A 19,920-nucleotide genomic window follows, 5' to 3' on the forward strand; every position below is an offset into this window, starting at 1 on the left:
AGACGTGTGGGTTTTCCCGACGCCCGCTGAGCGCCCTACAATTCAATTCAGTTCAACTCAGACGCTATCTACCTGGAGTTAGCATCAGATCCCACAATTAAGTGCTCAGTCTCACAAGACTGCCTGCCCCCAACTTCAGACGCCAACCAGCCAGAAGGGTTCCCATAACCTCCTCCTTGGGTTTGATAATTCGTTAAAATGGTTCAAGGACTCAGGGGAACACTTACTTAAGTTTACTGGTTTATTTTTATTTATTTATTTATTTATTTTAGTGTGTGTTTTTTTTTATTTGAGAGAGAGATAGAGGAGAGAGAGTGAGAGAGAACACACAAGTGGGGGAGGAGGGGCAGAGGGAGACAGAGAAGCAAACTCCCCAGAGCAGGGAGCCAGACATGAGGCTCCATCCCATGACCCTGAGATCATGACCTGAGCCAAAGGCAGACGCCCAACCGACTGAGCCACCCAGGCACCCCAGTATACTGGTTTATTATAAAGGCTATGATAAAAAATACAGATGAACAGCCAGATAAAGAGATTCATAGAGCAAGGTCTGGAGAAAGGGAGAGGAGCTTCCATATCCTCTCCAGACTGCCATCAACCCACCACTTCCATGTGTTCAACAACCCAGAAGCTCTCCAAACCTTACTTCTTGGAGGCTTCATCACAACAATCAATGATCAATCATTAACTCAATCTCCAGTTCCTCTCCCCTTCCTAGATGGGGGTGGGGCTAAAAGTGCCACCTTCTAATCGTGCTTTGGGCTTTCTGGTGACCAGCCCCCATCCTGAAGCTATCCAGGAGCCCACCACGTGTTGCCTCATTAGGAGCAGAAAACAGTCCTATCACCCAGGAAATCCCTAGAGATTTAGGAGCTGTGTCAGGAACCAGGACTGAAGACCAAAGGCCGACTGTGATACGGATCTCATGCATAGCCATTTTGCCAACTCTGATGTCAGAATACAGTGTATAAAAGACTTGGTAAGTGTCAGATTTATCCCTAAGGATAAGGTACATAAAAATGCTTTCCTGAACAGCTTTAAAACTTAAATTTTAAGAATCTAGTATTTAAGGAGTGCCTGGCTGGCTCAGTCAGAAGAGCATGTAATTCTTGACTTCAGGGTCATAAGTTCGAGCCCCACATTGGGTGTAGAGATTGCTAAAAATAATAAATAAACTTAATATTGTATTTAAAATGCTCTCAGATAGAAAGAATAGAGGTTACCAGGGCCTAGGGAGAGAAGGAGGGGGGAGAATTGTTGTTTAACGGGTACAGAGTTTTTGTTGGGGGATGATAATAAAAAAACTTTTAAGTATAGATAGTGGATGGTTACCCAACATTGTGGATGTATTCAATGCCACTGAATTGTATACTTATGAATGGTTAAAATGAAAAATACCATGTTATATATATTTTACCACAATAAACCCTACTCTCCCCACCCCTAAAAAAGCTCTCTCTGGACCATTTCAAAAATTTAATTATTTTCTATGAGGAAAGTACCAGACCGTATGCTTTGTGTACAGCACAGAAGGGAGACAAGATATTTGACCTCTTCAAACTCATTCTTTGTGGCTATTTTTGTCCTATTTGAGGTAGTAATCAATTACTCTTAAATTCTCAAACTCAAACTTCATAACCACAAACTACAAAACAAATCAATTACAGGCCAAAAAAAATGAAACCAAAAAAGCACACAATAAATAAGTCAGGAACTTGGAGAAACAAAGTAGTGGTCAGAGCAATGTGAATGATACTCTCTTTTCTCTACTGGATTCTAAAAATTTCTTTTTTACTATTGTGTCATAGAGAAAGGTTATTTCAGCTTTGGGAACTCAAAACTGATCATGTGATTTCTAGCAACATAATCATGATTTAAAATGTCACTAAAAATGACTGGATGCCCAATGTGTAAATCAAATTAACTGCATATGTGAGATAATGTATATTTTGTGCACATATTGTCAAAGACGAACAAAGCTGGACACTAATTAAAATGGTAAGGACAGATTTTAATCAGTGATATACCATTGCAATCAGAAAGAGCTCAGTGTGAAAGAGCTCAATGTGAACTGAATTCAACTTGAACTTGTACAAAGGTGACTGAGCATTTTAAAGGGAGAATGAAGGAATAGGGAGGGGTGTGAATGAAGATTCAGTAGAGTCAGAGAAATGAAAAATTACAAAATGTAGGAAAGGGGGTTGGTCTATGTGAAACCCCTCTGGCTTTGTTAACTGACTCTTACGGAAGCTAGGCTCCTACCCATCCGCAGAGGCTAGGAGACAGGGGACTGATCTTCAGGTGCTGGCTGGAACAAATAGTAAACTCTCTTAGCAGACTTGAGTTTTCTCAGTCAGGCACTTTAAGGGGAAGGTAAGGTCATCCTAAGGATGTGACCTTGAGCTGTTAGAAACATGTTAGTATTGGAGTGCCTAGTATTGTCAGTCGGTTGAGTGTGTGACTCTTGGTTACAGCTTGGGCCATGATCTTGGGGTCATGGGATGGAGCCCCACATGGGGCTCCATGCTCAATGCAGAGTCGGCTTGTCCCTCTCTGCTCCTCCACTCTTAAAAAAAAAAAATAGGAAAGAAGCATGTTAGTATTTTGTTCAAGCCTTCAACTTTTTATTTTTTTTTTTAAGATTTTATTTATTTATTTGATAGAGACACAGCGAGAGAGGGAACACAATCAGGGGGAGTGGGAGAGAGAAAAGCAGGCTTCCCGCTGAGCAGGGAGCCCGATGTGGGGCTCGATCCCAGGACCCTGGGACCATGACCTGAGCCGAAGGCAGACGCTTAACGACTAAGCCACCCAGGCGCCCCAAGCCTTCAACTTTTTAAAAAAAGATTTTATTTCTTTATTTGACAGAGAGAGAGCACAAGCACGGGGAGCGGCAGGCAGAGGGAGAGGGAGAAGCAGGCTCCCCACTGAGCAGGGAGCCGGACATGGGGCTCCATCCCAGGACCCTGGGATCATGACCTGAGCCGAAGGCAGACGCTTAACCAACTGAGCCACCCAGGGGCCCCTCATTCATTCATCTTTCAAAAAATAATGGAGGGCCTACTATGCCTCATAGAATATGAAGCACAGAGGCTTCAGAAACAACTGTAAATAAGACTGTGTGTGTAAAATACTGTCTACACAGATGGCCCCTACCTTTGTAGATTTTCTTTCTTTTTTTTTTTAAAGATTTTATTTATTTATTTGACAGAGAGAGACACAGCGATAAAGGGACACAAGCAGGGGGAGGGTCAGAGGGAGAAGCAGGCTTCCCGCCGAGCAGGGAGCCCGATGCGGGGCCCGATCCCAGGACCCTGGGACCATGACCTGAGCCGAAGGCAGACGCTTAACGACTGAGCCACCCAGGCGCCCCTGTAAGTTTTCTAATGGGCCACAGGAAAGTAAACTATTTTGAGGCATAAGGTAACTGTTTATTAACATACAATTTAAAGGGTTGTATAAATAGTATTCAAAATATGAAATTCAATAAGTGGTATTCGTCAGGTCAGGCTGCTGTAACAGCATACCATAACTGGGCGGCTTGTAAATCCAAGAAATTTCTTACCGGTGGGGTGGCTGGCAGTGCAAGATGAAAGGGCCAGCAGATCTGGTGTCTGGTGAGGCCCGCTCCCTGGCTCACAGATGGCCATCCTCACATAGTGGAAGTGGTGAGGAATTTTGGAGTCTATAATAATTGTCAAACAATTTCAGGCCTTCCTTGCTTTCCCTGCCATGCATTTATCAATCTGCAAGAAGAAACAAGTACGAATTCTATCACAAGGTGCTGAAAGTCATCCTTCCGGCTACAGAGAAGCCATACCGTACATTCATTCGCCTAACGCTCGCGACACACACCGTACCGTTCCTCCGCTCAAAATCCTCTCCTGTCTCTCTGCCTCGTTTGGGATAAAAAGCAAAGTCCTTACGTTAGCCATCAAGCCCATATGATCTTCTTTTCCCCCCCTCCCTACCGCCATCCTAGCCACCCTGGCCCCCTTGCCATTTCTCAAAAACTCCAAGGGGCTCCCACTTTCTGTTGTCTACAAGGAATGCTCTGGCTCTTCCCCACGTGGCTTGTTCCTTTGGGTCTCTGTGTATATGTCATAGTATCAGAGAAGACTTCCCTGGACATCCCATATGATCAACCCCAGGAGTTCTCAAAGTATGGTCCCTGGACCCACAGCATCAGCATCACCTGGGAACTTGTTAGAAATACAAATTTTCAAGCCCCCACCTGAGACCTACTGAATCAGAAACTCTGGGGTGGTGTACACCAATTTGTTTTTTTTTGTTTGTTTTTAATTAGTTTGTATTTTTTTTTTTTTAAGATTTTATTTATTTGACAGAGAGGGGAACACAAGCAGGGGGAGTGGGAGAGGGAGAAGCAGGCTTCCCGCGGAGCAGGGAGCCCGATGCGGGGCTTGATCCCAGGATGCTGGGATCATGACCTGAGCCGAAGGCAGACGCCCAACTACTGAGCCACCCAGGCACCCCAATTAGTTTGTATTTTAACAAGTGTCTTACTCCCAGGTGATTCTGATGTGAGTCACATCTGAGAACCCCCTCCCCCTGCCCCCATTGACCACACTCCCCTAGTCTCCTCTATAGGCTTCATCTCCATCTGCCAAGCTCTACCTTGACTTCTTTACTGTCCATCTCCCCTCTACCAGAAAGCAACCTCCAGGGGCGCTGGGGTGGCTCAGTCGTTAAGCGGCTGTCTTTGGCTCAGGTCATGATTCCAAGGTCCTGGGATCCAGCCCCGCATCAGGCTCCCTGCTCCGCGGGAAGCCCTCTTCTCCCTCTCCCACTCCCCCTGCTTGTGTTCCCTCTCTCCCTGTGTCTCTCTCTTTCTGTCAACTAAATAAATAAAACCTTAAAAAAAGAAAGAAAGAAAGAAAGAAGAAAGAAAGAAAGTAATCTCCAGGAGGACAGGGACTTGGTTTGGTTCCCGGCTGCGTGCCTGGCACCTAGAACAGCCTACCCATGCACACGGTAAGTGCTTAATAATCCATTTGTCAAATGAATGAGTGAAGTAGTTAGTGGGAGAGTCTGGAATCACTGACTCCCAGGCCCCAGCTCTTTTCATTAGATTAAGATGTTCTATTTATAAAAACGTGACTCCTGACCCCAGCAAGAATGAGGATTCTGTCTTAGTCCTAAAGAAGGCTTCAGACCTTGTTGAGGAGGGAGGTGGTGGTAGGAGAGAGATCAAAGAACGCATGTAAACTGCTAAGTGCCTAGATTGTCAGGAATGTGTGGGAAGTACTTTATCATTCCAAATTTGTTTTCTCAATTAATCAGCATCAGCCCTTCCTTTCAGGAAACAAAGACCTGCTGGAAAAGAACAGAAAATACAAAATCAATCTAGTTTAGCAGTTTGTTTTTGCCGTGTGTTACCCTGAACTTAGGGATTTTGCTCTCTGACCTACATATAACAAATATGAAATGACCCAAACCCATTCTCTCTTCCTTTTTTTTTTTTCTTCATATTCTCTCTTCCTGATAAGGAGTGAGTTACTTGGTGTTGACTCTGAGAAGAAGCCTGTTTTCTTTGGATGGGATGAAAAATATTTTTATTCTTCAGACCTCTAAATTGTGAAGGCTCCTATGAGAGACTCCTTCCCTTGCCACCTTTCAAAGTCCTGTAGTTCTTCCTGCCTGACTTGCTCATTCTGGTTTTCAGTCACATTTTGTTTGTTTGTTTTTAACTTTTTTTTATTTTGAGATTTTATTTATTTATTTATTTGAGACAGAGAGCTAGCACAAGCACGGGCAGGGGGAGGGGCAGAGGGAGAGGCAGACTCCCCATTGAGCAAGGAGCCTAACTCGGGGCTAGATCCCAGGACCCCCGGGATCATGACCTGAGCCGAAGGCAGACGCTTAACCGACTGAGCCACCCAGGCGCCCCCAAATTTTGTATTTGTACTTTGTTTTCCCAGATTAATCCAGTGTCAACCCTTCCTTTCTGGGAACATGCTGATAATTAAGAACATAAAACCTGCCTCTCGGCATCAAGCTAATAATCCAGCTTGTGTTTATTTAGGACAGTAACACTAGGAGAATTTTGTTAGAAACCATGGTACCAATCTCAAAAAGATTGAGCAAAACACATGGATCTTAGGGTTCATCTGGTCTAAAGCCTCATTTTACAGACGAGAGGCAAGAGCTACAGAAGTGTGAGACCTGCTTCCAGCCAGTCAGAGGACCCGGTAATCTAAATCCTCAGATGATGTTTTCTCCCCTGATGCTACCTACTTGCAGTGCTCCTGATAATCTGTGTGTCTATCATCCAGGAATTTATCTACACTCTTCTCAAACGCATTCACAGTTGCACATCTTGGCCATGCTGCATTATTAGGACGTATATTTACAACCATGGCAAAGAACTATCATTAGCCAAAATGGCATCAGTATAAACTCTGCTAGCTCTTTTGGTCTATGACCTGCATGAATTTTTTTAAATTTTAAAATGGAAATAACTTTAGGGGCGCCTGGGTGGCTCAGTCGTTAAGCGGCTGCCTTCGGCTCAGGTCATGACCCCAGGGTCCTGGGATCGAGCCCCGCATCAGGCACCCTGCTCCGCGGGAAGCCTGCTTCTCCCTCTCCCACTCCCCCTGCTTGTGTTCCTTCTCTCACTGTGTTTCTCTCTGTCAAATAAATAAATAAAATCTTTAAAAAAATAAAAATAAAAAAAAAATAAAATGGAAATAACTTTATATTCTTATATTCTTATATTTATTCTATATATTCTTATATTTTTATATGATAAAAAGTTGGTTACCAGGACGCCTGGGTGGCTCAGTCGGTTAAGCGTCTGCCTTCAGCTCAGGTCATGATCCCAGGCCCTGGGATCGAGTCCCACATCAGGCTCTCTGCTCTGTGGGGAGCCTGCTTCTCCCTCTGCCTCTGTCTCTCATGTATAAATAAATAAAATCTTTAAAAAAAAAAAGTTGGTTACCTTATGGCTATATTATTCCTGGAGATGCCTGGCTGACTCAGCTGGTAGAGCATGTGACTCTTAATCTCAGGGTCATGAGTTCAAGCCCCCACATTGGGCATAGAGCCTACTTTAAAAAAAATTAAAAAATAATAAAACTTTAGGGGATACCTGGCTGGCTCAGTCAGTGGAACATGCATCCCTTGATCTCAGGGTTATAAGTTTGAGCCCCACATTGGCTATAGATATTACTTTGAAATAAAATATTTAAAAAAATCTTATTCCTACTAACCATTGTTAAAATATTAGGGTATATCCTTCCAGACATTTCGAAGTACAAAAGGTGACGCATATTCTTCCCCCCAAATTCAAACATTACAAATATGTATAAAGCACAAAATGAAAATACTCCTCCTTTTACCTCCACCCCTGTGGAGAGCAAAATTCTTAGATAGCCCCCAAGATTTCCTGTCTCCTTGGTGTACCTGTCCCTGAGGTGCAAGAACGGTGAATAGGAGGGATTTTACTCATGATAGTCAACCTCAGCATAGATTACCTGAGTTGGACCTAATCACATGAGTCCTTTAAAATCAAAGTTTTCTCTGGCTGATGGCAGAAGAGGAAATGAGAAGTTTGCAAGATGAGAAGGATTAAGCACACCTGATGGAAGAGACCGCCTCACAAAGAATGCAGACAGCTTCTGGGAGCTAAGAGCAAGCAGCCCTCACTGACTGGCAGCAAGGAAATGGAACCTCAGTTTTACAACTACAAGGAACGGAATTCTGCCAGTAATGAGTCTGGTAGCCAATTCCCATGGGGGTAGGGGGTGGGGTGTAGTTTCCCCACACCACCAAGCAATTCTCAGACACCAGGGGGAGATCTGTCCTGCAATTCAACTCAATTCTTTTCTTTTTTTTCTTAAGATTTTTTTAAAGTAATCTCTACACCCAACATGGGGCTTGAACACACAACCCCGATCGATTGGGCTCCCTGCTCAGCAGGAAGCCTGCTTCTCCCTCTCCCACTCCCCCTGCTTGTGTTCCCTCTCTCGCTGTCTCTCTCTGTCAAATAAATAAATAAAATCTTAAAAAAAAAAAAAAAGAGTTACATGCTGTGGGGTGTGTGGGTGGCTCAGTTGGTTAAGCACCTGACTTTTGGTTTTGGCTCAGGTCATGATCTCCTGGTTGTGAGATGGAGCCCCGTGTCGGGCTCTGTGCTCAGATTCTCTCTCCCTCTCCCTCTCACTCTCTCCCTCTCTCTCAAATAAATAAATAAAAAAAAAAGAGTTGCGTGCTCCACTAACTCAGTCAGCCAGCCGCCCCACCCACTTTTTTTAAACTAAGCTCTACGCCCAATGTGGGGCTTGAACTCACAACCCTGAGATCAAGAGTCTTATGCTCTACAGACTGAGCCAGCCAGGCACCCCTCAACTCAATTCTGACACAATACATATATTGTGTATATACTATACCCTGAAGTAGCATCAAATCCCACCGGTTAGGGGCCCATTCCTACAAGACTATACCCCCCAACTTGAGATGCCAGTCCCAAACCCAGGTTACCACCTCTGCTTCTGACCCATGGTTATAGATTGGAGGTTCCAACAACCCCCACCCCCTCTCTGGGTCCGATCAATTTGCTAGAGGGGCTCACAAAACTCAGAGAAACACATATTAAAAGGATTACCAGTTTATTATAAAAGGATACAACTCAGGACAAACTAGATGGAAGAGATCCTAAGGACAAGGAATAGGGAAAGGATGCAGAGCTTCCATACTCTCTCCAGGTGCACCACTCTCCCCAAATTTACATGAACTGGGAAACTCTGAAACCTGTCCTTCCAGGTTTTTATGGAGGCCTCATTACATAGGCACAACTGATTAAATCCTCGGCCACTGGTGATTGATTCAACCTCCAGCCCCTCTCCCTTCTCTGAAGGTCAGGGCGGTGGGACTAAAATAAAAGTTCCAACCCTCTAAACACGTGGTTGGTTCTCTTGGCAACGAGCCCCCACCCAGAGGTGGGGTCCAAAATTACCTCATTAACATAATGAAAGACATCCTTACCGCTCTCATCACTTAGGAAATTCCAAGGGTTTTAGGAGCTCTGTGATAGAAATGCAATGGAGATCAAATATATATTTCTTACTATAGGTCACAGTATTGCAGCCAGCTTGAATGGAGCTTGGAAGTGGATTCCACATGAGAACTCCACCTGGGTGACAATTTGATTTCAGCCTTGTGATTCTGTGCACACAGAACCAAGGCACCCTGGGCCTGACTTCTAACCTATAGAAACCATAAAATAATGCACTAGGTGTTAGTTTCTGTCCCTGAGTTTGGTAATTTGTTACACAGTAATAGAAAACTAGTAAAACCCCAATCCCACTTCCCAGGAGGTAATCACTTAACACATTTTGGAGATACCCTTCCAGATAATTTTGGTTTTATACAAGTCTATATTTAAAGGGATCACTGCTATTATTGCAAATTGTTTTCTTCATTTAATATATTGTCAGCATCTTTCCATGTAGCACTTGTGTATTTTTTATAGGACAAATCTGTAGAAACTTCATCGAAAGATACGCTACTGGGTGGCTCAGCAGTTAAATGTCTGCCTTTGGCTCAGGTCATGATCCCAGGCTCCCTGCTCGGCGGGAAGCCTGCTTCTCCCTCTCCCACTCCCCCTGCTTGTGTTCCTGCTCTCACTATCTCTCTGTCAAATAAATAAATAAAATCTTTAAAAAAAAATTTTTAGAAAAGTCTTCCAAATTGCCTTCAGAAAAAGACTGCATGGATTCTCAGTCCCACCAAAAGTATGAGTCCCTACTTCCCCATATTCTCTCCCTTACCATATATTCTCACTCTTTTAATAACTTTCCTTGCCCATTGGTATTTCTTTTTCTTTCTTTCTTTTTTTTTTTTTTGTATTTCTTTTATATTCAACAGATTTAGAGTCAAGTAACAATCTACCATTGTAGTCTCCCTTTGTTTATTAAGCATTATCAAAACAGTCTAGCAATGTAACTTAATACTGATCTTTGTACTTAAATGCACACAAACTAGGACAAAACTACTGAAATGTGGCCTACTTGCTGATTAAGCAAGTGTTGTTTCTAGATATAAATATCTATTTTGGAAGAGTCTCAAAATTCTCCTGAGTTTGGCAGAATATCTTTTCAAATCCACTTGTATTAACTTTTATTTTTTACCTCAGAGACCCAAAATATATTTTTTTAAATCTCTAATGTTGCTTCCTTGGATTACTTATTTTTTAGTCCAAAGAGCATTGTCCGCCAAAACTTGGAAGAAACTAAGATGTCCTTCAGATAGTGAATGGATAAATAAACTGTGGTACATCCAGACAATGAAATATAATTTCCCTAAAAAGAAATGAGCCATCAAGCCATGAAAGAACATGGAAAAACTTAAATTCACATTATTAAGTGAATGAAGCCAACCTGAAAAGGCTACATACTGTATGATTTTAACTATGACATTCTGGAAAAGGCAAACCTATGGAGGCCGTAAAGAAAATCAGAGCTTGCCAGGGGTTGGGAGGAAGGAGGAATGAATAGGGAAAGCAGAGAGGATTTTTAGGGCGGGGAAACTACTCTGTAGGATACCATCGTGGTAGATATATGTCATTATACATTTGTCCAAACCCATGGAATGTGTAACACCAAGAATGAACCCTAATTAAACTATGGTCTTTGGGTGATAATGATATGTCAATGTAGGTTCATCAATTGTAACAAATGTACCACTCTGGTGGGGGATGCTGATATTGGGGGAAGCTGTGCGTGGGAGGGGACCATATATGGGAAATCTCTGTACCTTCTGCTTAATTTTACTGTGAACCTAAAACAACAATAACAACAACTGCTCCAAAAAAAAAAAAAGTCCTTAAAAAATAAGCATGGTCACATCACCAATCGAAGATGACACATATGTCATGATGAACTATGTGCAAACCTTAATGCAATCCAGTAGGGAGTCCAAATTTGCAAACCCTGTGTTGTAGGACAGAGTCTTTCCTGGGCCTGTTTGTCAATGCTGGGTAAGAGAGTCAAGGACAGAAAGCATTCATAAAAAAGAAAATCCTTTTGTAACAGGAGAGCCTGACTCTAAAAAGAGCCACCTATATAACTAATTTATGGTATGTGTAGAGTAAAAGAAACTCGGGTCCCTGAAGATGGTGTAAGGACTTACCCATTCCCTGGAGGCTCTACCTTCCCCAGTCTCTGTAGATGATCATCCTGTGTTGATCCGCTTCTAGCGTTAAAGCAGCCTTCCATAAGAAAAGTATTGTTTCAGGTAAAAAAAAATTATTATTTCAATATGTGCAATATCAAGTGCTTTCATTTGCTCTCACTGAAATCTTTAAACAGTATTCGGGGTCACTTATAAATCCCAAAAAGACAACATAGGAATAACCATAAGCCAGAACAAAGCAACCCATTTATGTTGAGATCAGTTATTTCATGCAGACATTTGCATTTCAGTAATCTGTGCTTTACATCGTATTGTGGTAAGACCATGTTCTGATTCTCCAACAATCAGCTGTGCGTTCTACCTGATGGAAATGTTTCCCCTTATTTCTAGTTGGGCAGTATAGAAGAAACTCTCTGTAGCTTTAAGAGTTTAACCTTGGACTTCAAAAATTTTTTTCAATAAATTAAGGCAAAAATTAGTGACTATAATTTAGTAGAGTTTTACAATTGCTAATCCTGTCCATTAGAACCTCTTAAGTGATGTGACCACATACTTCTGTATCTTGTTTGCAATTTTCAGCTTGACTTTGTGTACCTTTTCTACACTACTATATGTATATTTTGGTTGTTTTTCAATTCAGTAATCTATCTTTTTATTTCTTTTTTTTTTTTTAAAGATTTTATTTATTTGTCAGAGAGAAAGCGAGAGAGAGAGCATGCATGAGCAGGAGGAGGGGAAGTGGGAGAAGCAGGCTCCCCGCTGAGAAGGGAGCCCGATGCGGGACTCCATCCCCAGACCCTGGGATCATGACCTGAGCCAAAGGCAGAGGCGTCACCGACTGAGCCACCCCGGTGTCCCTATCTTTTTACTTCTAAAAGGAGCCCCCTGCTCTTAACCTCAGAGGTCCAATTCTATGCTTGCTTAGATAACTGCAAAAAATAATTTAAGAACAGCTAAATGTGCAACGACTTGTGGGAGTTTGGGGGGGGTTATGTTTTTGCTTTTTTAGAGAGAGTGGGAGAGAGAAGACAGTCAAATTTAGCTAGAAGTGAGGGGTTCACCCAAGCCCTGTTGGGAGCAGAGAACATCCTCAGACACTGTTGCCCTGAGGAATTTATAATGTAAGGAAGAGATGGTCCTATCAAAAGTACTTTCAATGTGGCAAACGACATGCAAGCATTGCTAAAGGTGATGGAGAAGCACAGAGGAGGGCACTTAGCCCAGTCTGGGGAATTCAGGAAAGACCACTAGAGGCTTTGTTACTTTCATTTCACAGGTATAAACACTGATGCTAATGCACCCTGCCCAAGATCACAGAGCTCAGGAGGAATAGAGACCTGATTCAATCCCAAGTCTCTCCAGCCCAATGCCATGCTCTTCCCACTCCTCTGGCTTCCTCCCTGCAGCACAGCACTTGGCTCATTTCTCCTGCTTAGCACTGACTTTGTCCTAACATGTATTATATGCAACACTTCCTCTAATTCTAGGACAGTATATATAATTTTGCTTAAATACTGTTTCATCATGATGACATATGTCAAAAATGATTTAGAAAATTATCATCATTTTTGGCACATTATCTATGTGACTCTAAAAAGATTGTCAGCTCCTTCTCAAAGACCACTGAGCAATAATGCTTAAGAAATGGTTATCAGTTTTCGTATTTATAAACCGGGTATTATAACAGTATGAACCCTTAGGGTAACCGTAATGATTAATTTAATTAACATGCATAAAACATTTTTTTTTTAAGATTTTATTTATTTATTTGACAGAGAGAGACAGCGAGAGAGAGAACACAGGCAGGGGGAGTGGAAGAGGGAGAAGCAGGCCTCCCGCGGAGCAGGGAGCCCGATGTGGGGCTCGATCCCAGGACCCTCGGATCATGACCTGAGCTGAAGGCGGACGCTTAACGACTGAGCCACCCAGGCGCCCCAGCATAAAACATTTAGAACAGTTCTGGTATAAGTCTGAGCTTAGTAAATGCTATGATTGCTGAAAGAAGGGATGATCGATGAAGAGGTTGGGGGGATAGATGAAGAAATAGGGACATGTCTTTGTTCTCAACGAGCTCCCTCAGCCCTTACCACCTTCTACTTGTTTCTAAGCCAATCTCAGTTATGGGTGCAATCAATTCCTTTTTTTTTAGGTCACATGAAAATGTCATTCTCTATTTGCTAAGCAGATATCAGGACAGTGATGTCTAGGGATGTTCCTTGCCCTTACCAGGGCTGGGGTCGACCTGTCACTCGTAGGCAAACCTGAAACAATTAAGCAAGAATGGCTCACCTGGCTGGCTCAATTGGTAGAGCATGTCACTCTTGATCTCAGGGTTGTGAGTTCAAGCCCCATGGTGGGTGTGGAGCCTACTTAAAAAAAAAAAAAAAAAAAAAACAAGCAAGAAAACATAGTGCAAGTCCAAACTCAAACAAGAAAAAGACCAGGGCACATTAGAAGGGCTACTGGAAAACAAGAATTTTGGAATGATTTGTAATACTAAAGAAAGGTTTTTATTGTTGATTGGTTAATTCTCAAACTGGATATAGCATACATGTGTCAGTGGAATAAATTTACTTGAGGAGAAGCAGATTGCAGGCCCAGATTTCCTCTTCATTTATTCAACAAATGTTTATTGACCATCTACTATGTGTCAGACACCAGATACCATGGTTAAAAAAAAAAAAGTCAGACAAGATTTTTGTTCTCATGAAATGTACATTCTAGTAGAGGAGACAATGCTGAAATAGTAGCCAAATGAATAAGATAATTACATGTTGCAATAAGCTTTAAGAAGGAAACAAAGAAGGGGCTATAACAGGGAACATTTTTAGATGTGATAGAGAGGACCCCTCTGGGAATGCAGTGTATGAAATGACACCTAAGCGAGGAGGTGAGCCAGCTGTGCTTGAGTCCTCTCCTCTGCTCATCTTATGAACTCCTGTGGCCATTTGTGCCATACAAAATGTTGTGTGAGCAAAATATTCATGTACTATTGCTTCATTTTATGATTAACCAAGACAAAATGCAGTGTAGAAGCTTCATAGAGTCCTGTCCTCTAATTCCAATTAAGCATTCTGACCCTGAAGGCTCCCAGGTTCCATTCTGTAGCTGCATGCTCTTTTATGTTCTTCCACAGTCCTGTCACACAGTGAACATGAGCACATCTAAAGAGGGTTTCTGCAGACAACTTTTGCTTCAGGTTAGGAATCTAATAATAGATTCCTTCTGCTGGCTGGCTCTCATTTGCTTCATTTGATTGCTGAAGTTTAGTGTCAGGATAAAATATTTTCAACCATAGGAAGACTTTGATGGAAGCCAACTTAATTTGGAGGCACCTGAGTGGCTCAGTCAGTTAAGCATCTGCCTTCAGTTCAGGTCATGATCCCAGGGTCCTGGGATCGAGTCCCGTTGGGTTCCCTGCTCAGCGGGGAGCCTGCTTCTCCCTCTCCTTCTGCTGCTCCCCCTGCTTGTGCTCTCTCTCTGTCAAATAAATAAATACAATCTTAAAAAAAAAAGAAAAAGAAAATGCTTACATTAAACATTGATGAGTTTGGGGCACCTGGGTATCTCACTCAGTTAAGCATCTGCCTTCGGCTCAGGTCATGATCCCAGCGTCCTGGAATCGAGCCCCGCATCAGGCTCCCTGCTCAGTGAGGAGCCTGCTTCTCCCTCTCTCTCTGCCTGCCTCTCTGCCTACTTGTGCTCTCTATCTGTCAAATAAATAAAATCTTTTAAAAACAGAATTTTACTTTATCTGGGGCATTTGGGTGGCTCAGTCGTTAAGCGTCTGCCTTCGGGTCAGGTCATGATCCCGGGGTCCTGGGATCGAGCCCCGCATCCGGCTCCTGCTCCTCCCTCTCCCACTCCCCCTGCTTGTGTTCCCTCTCTCGCTGTGTCTCTCTGTCAAATAAATAAATAAAACCTTTAAAAAAAAAAAGAATTTTACTTTATCTAATGGCTTTTTAGTACTATCTCTTTGAATTATGTTTTTCGTGTTTGCTCTAGGGGTTACAATAGACATACTTAACTTTTCACAATCCACACAGAGTTAATATCAGTGTACAGTGTAGAAGCTTTGCAACACCATAGGCCCATTCACCCCCAAACCTGTCTTTTAAGCTATAATTGCTACATGCACTCAATCTACATATGTTATGAACCCTGTAAGACAACATTAAAATTTTTGCTTTAAGTAGTTTTATGTATTTTAAAGAAATTAGGAGGAAAGGCAGTCTTTTATATTAACCTATATTAACCATTTTATATTAAATGATATTTATCATTTCCATTTTATTTCTTTCTGAAGATTCGAGTTTCCATTTGGTATTATTTCTCTTCAGCCTGAAGAATATCCCATAGCATTTCTCATAGTGCAAATCTGCTGGCAACAAATTCTCTTAGTTTTTATATATATTAGGATATATATATATATATATATATTTATATATACACACACACATATATATATTCAAAAACTTATCTATATTGTTTTCATTCTTTTTTGTTTGTTGTTTTTTTCTCTATTTTTCTTTTTTTTTTTTTTAAAGATTTTATTTATTTGACAGAGAGAGACACAGCAAGAGAGGGAACACAAGCAGGGAGAGTGGGAGGGGGAGAAGCAGGCTTCCCAGCTGAGCAGGGAGCCCGATGTGGGGCTCAATCCCAGGACCCTGGGATCATGTCCTGAGCCGAAGGCAGACGCTTAACGAGTGAGCCACCCAGGCGCCCCTTTCTCTATTTTTCTAATTTGTCATTTGATTAATTGCATATAAAGTATACAATTTGATAAGTTTTCACATATGTATACACCCATGAAACCATCATCACAATCAAGAAAATAAATATATTCATCATCCCCAAAAGTTTCCTTGCACCTCTTTGTAATACCTCTTCTCTATCCTCCTTTGTCCCCCTCCCCATCCCCTAGCAACCATTAATATGCTTTCTGTTACTACGGATTAATTTGCATGTTCTAAAATTTTATGTCGATGAAGAATGATTCAGCATGTATTCTTTTTCGTATTGCTTCTTCAATCAGCATAATCATTTTGAATGTCACTCATGGTGTTACATGTATCAATAGTTCATTCTTCTTTACTGCTGAGTAGTTTTCTATTGTATGGATATACCATGTTTGTTTATCAAAATTGTTGATGGACATTTGGCTTGTTTTCAGTTTTTGGTGATTACAAATAAAACTGCTATGAGTATTTGGCCCCACGTCTGTGTATGGACATGTGCTTTCATTTCTCTTGGGTAAATACCTAGTAGTGGAAAGGATGGTCATATGAAAAATGCATGTTTAACTTTTTAAGCGTTAAAAACAGTTGCCAAATTGTTTTTCTAAGAGAACATACCATTTCACAGGCTCACCAGCTGTGTGAGAGTCCCAAATGCCTGCCAAAAGTTGGTATTTTCAGTCTTTTAAATTTTAGCATTTTGGTGGGTATGTAGTGGATTCTCATTATGATTTTATCACCTTCATTCATAAAGGATATTTTCACTAGATATAGAATTCTGGGTTGACAGGTTTGATTATTTTTTTCTTTCAGAACTTTAAGATGATGTTCCTCTACCTCCTTGCCTCCATCCTTCTGATGAGATGTCCACAATCATTTCAGTTGTTGCTCCTTTATATGTGTTCCCCTATCTTTCTCTGAGCACTTTCAGTTTGTTCGTTTGTTTGCTTTTTTTAAACAAGATTTATTTATTTATTTATGGGGGGCTTGGGGGAAGGGGCAGATGGAGAGACAGAATCTCTAGCAGACAACCCGCTGAGTGCAGAGCTCAACGTGGGTCTCAATCTCACGACCCTGAGATCATGACCTGAGCCAGAATCAAGAGTCGGACACTTAACCAACTGAGCCACCCAGGCACCCCTAAAAAAAATGTTTTTAAAGCAACAACACCAACTACAAAAAGCAGATGGTACTAGAAAACAGAGATAACATAGCAATAATTTAAAAGATACTATACTAATGTTTTTCCACTTTCCTGAACTTTATTAAAGAAAAAGCAATGATGGTAAATCTCAAGAACATAGTCAATTTTCTAGGATTCTTCCCTTGAAAATGTGACATTTGATTTCCAAACACATGCCAGAGTGTACATGGTTCCCAATTGTACTAAGTAGGTAAGAATCTGAAATCCTAAAATGTTCATCTTCCAACTTTCCCCAGTCTGTGGTCTGTCTTTGGATCAGCAATAATTGCCTGAACAGCTACTACGGCTTCATTAATTTTTGTCTGTAGCTCTCTGAGCTCTTCTATATGCAGCAATCGCAGAATTTGAGCAGCTTCGTTAAGAACTGCATCTCCTGTGTCAAAACCAAGCATATGTTTGTCTAAAGCAACAGGCAAGCCCTCTTCCGTCTGGTTTGCTTTAGCACCTGCATCCTGGGTCAGGCGCTCCCGGACCAAAATGCGAATTGCCTTCAGCATTGCCAGGTAATCGTCATGACGCTCAATCTGAGGAAGGTCGGCCAAAGCCATTACACCAGCCTTAAAATCAGGATTACTTACATCCAAGTTGATCAATGGCTCTGCATTTTTAGCTGCATTGTCAGCATTTTTTGTATTATCAGGTACCAAGTCCTTGTATTTATCAGCATTATCTCCATATTCAAGTCTAACAGCTAAACCAAGAAGCCAGTCAATTGCTTCTTGTTGCTCTTGAACCTTGAAAGGACAGTTAACATCTTTGAGATACTTTTCAAAGAACTTGGGCCAGTCACTGCTGTGGATGTTTCTTAAATTATCTCTGTCTTCAATCTTGTAGTGTCTGATTTTCTGGTCTTCAAGCCAAACAATACAGTTTCTAAATTCTGTTTCATCTTTGCAGTTGAAGCCAGCCGGGTTGTGGTAGTCGAGGGCTGTCAGCTTGCGTCGGAACATGGTCCCCGTGTCTCGCTCTGGTCCCCCAGGCTTCGGCCAGGAGAGGACAGGCCCATACTAATTTTTTTTAAAGGATGCAGGACATTTAATCTTAGAAAAGTACAAAGATGGGGCGCCTGGGTGGCTCAGCTGTTAAGCGTCTGCCTTCGGCTCAGGTCATGATCCCAGGGTCCTGGGATCGCGCCCCGCATCGGGCTCCCTGCTCAGCGGGAAGCCTGCCTCTCCCTCTCCCACTCCCCCTGCTTGTGTTCCCTCTCTCGCTGTGTCTCTCTCTGTCAAATAAATAAATAAATAATCTTAAAAAAAAAAAAGAAAAGTACAAAGATATGACAGGGCTTTAGAATTAGGGGTGATGGTTTATGCTGCCTTTAATTTTAAGAAATCCTAGTTAAAGAAAAACTGTTTAACATTTCTAACTTCACAATTATTCAAAACATGGCATCTTTAAGATTCCAGAAAAGGGCCTATGAGAAAAATTAATAAGCAAACCTAAAATGCAGGGACGTTAAACACAGAGCTGAAAACAAGGTAATTGTGGCATTTTCTTGGAAAAGAAACTTCAGTCTATGACAAGATTCCAGTTAACGAGGACTCTCAAATAAGAAAAAATAAAATAACATCACGTTCTGCATGGAGCACTGGGTGTTATACACAAACAATGAATCATGGAACACTACATCAAAAACTAATGATGCAATGTATGGTGATTAACATAACATAATATAAAAAATTAAAAAAAAAAGAAAAGAAAAATAAAATAACAAGCAACAATTCAGATTTATTGAATGCTTACCAGGTGCTGAGGCACTGGGTTAAGTACTTTACATTGATTGACTTATTTAATCCTCACCACAATCCTCTGGGGCAGATATTATTTGTTATTGTCTGCACTTTATAGATAGGAAATCTGAAGCTTAAAGAGGTTAGATCACTTGCCAAATATCCCCATGCTAGCAGTGGGAGAGCCAACAGGGATTTGAGTGAAAGCTTTCTGACTTCAGAGCTGCCTCCCTCCGAAAGTGCTATACATTATAGACAATGGGTAAAAACAAACAAAAAGAAAAAAAACAAACAACTCCCTGACAATTACTGTTCTAACTTGGTGAAAAAAACATTTTCCTATCTAATTTTCATAGCAGTCTTATGTGGTAGGTATTATCATCTTCTTTTTTTAAATCTTTTTTTAAGATTTTATTTATTTATTTGAGAGAGAGAATGAGAGAATGAGAGAGAGAGAGAGGGAGCATGAGAGAGGGGAGGGTCAGAGGGAGAAGGAGACTCCCTGCTGAGTAGGGAGCTTGATGTGGGACTTGATCCTGAGACTCCAGGATCATGACCTAAACCGAAGGTGGTCACTTAGCCAACTGAGCCACCCAGGCGCCCTATCATCTTCTTTTTTATAGATGAGAGAGGTGAAGCTTAAAGAAACTAAATACCTTGCCCAGAGCCACACATTCAGTAAGGGATAGATGCCAGACTGGGACCCACATCTGTCTCTGAAGCCCCAGTATTCTACACAGGTTCCTCAGGGGCCTCAGTGAATACCAAACAGTTTTATCTCCATCTCTGCTCCTATCTGCGGAGGAGCAAACCCTTCCTCCCACCTTCTCTTCTAAGGCAGTCACCCAAAACACACCCTCTCCACCCCATGGCTTCCTTCACCGGCTGATTACCACAGCTCCTAACCAACCAAGGTGAGACTCGACTGAGAAGCTTTCCCTGCTGCTGTCCTCTTCCCCTCCCCCAGTCTGAGTCCCCTGTGGGTGCTCGCTCGTGGAAAGCACCTTAGGTTTTCCTGGTTCCCGCATTCACGCTCCCCTGGAGTCGACACTGTTAGTGTCCCCTCTCTCTTCCTGTCCAGGGCTCTGCCGCACAC

General features: G+C 41.9%; 1 long non-coding RNA gene and 1 pseudogene across 2 annotated transcripts in view; both read right to left on the minus strand.

The window, feature by feature from the left end:
- The window catches only part of LOC118519962 (uncharacterized), a 73,582-nt gene extending 59,996 nt beyond the window's left edge, over positions 1 to 13,586 (minus strand). The window contains exons 1-5 of one of the 2 annotated variants that reach the window (XR_013441217.1): positions 13,441 to 13,586; positions 11,149 to 11,227; positions 5,175 to 5,334; positions 3,566 to 3,746; positions 2,012 to 2,566 (exon numbers count right to left, since the gene is read on the minus strand). This is a non-coding gene — a long non-coding RNA (uncharacterized LOC118519962). Of the gene's footprint in view, positions 1 to 2,011; positions 2,567 to 3,565; positions 3,747 to 5,174; positions 5,335 to 11,148; positions 11,228 to 13,440 lie in introns of those variants that run through there. The other variant, XR_013441218.1, reaches the window with a different exon arrangement.
- A 3,546-nt stretch (positions 13,587 to 17,132) lies between these two features.
- LOC118519961 (RNA transcription, translation and transport factor protein pseudogene) lies at positions 17,133 to 18,091 on the minus strand (annotated as a pseudogene).
- Between the last annotated feature and the right edge of the window lie 1,829 nt (positions 18,092 to 19,920).

This window comes from Halichoerus grypus, chromosome 9 (genome assembly GCF_964656455.1).
Source record: "Halichoerus grypus chromosome 9, mHalGry1.hap1.1, whole genome shotgun sequence".
Lineage (NCBI taxonomy): Eukaryota > Metazoa > Chordata > Mammalia > Carnivora > Phocidae > Halichoerus > Halichoerus grypus.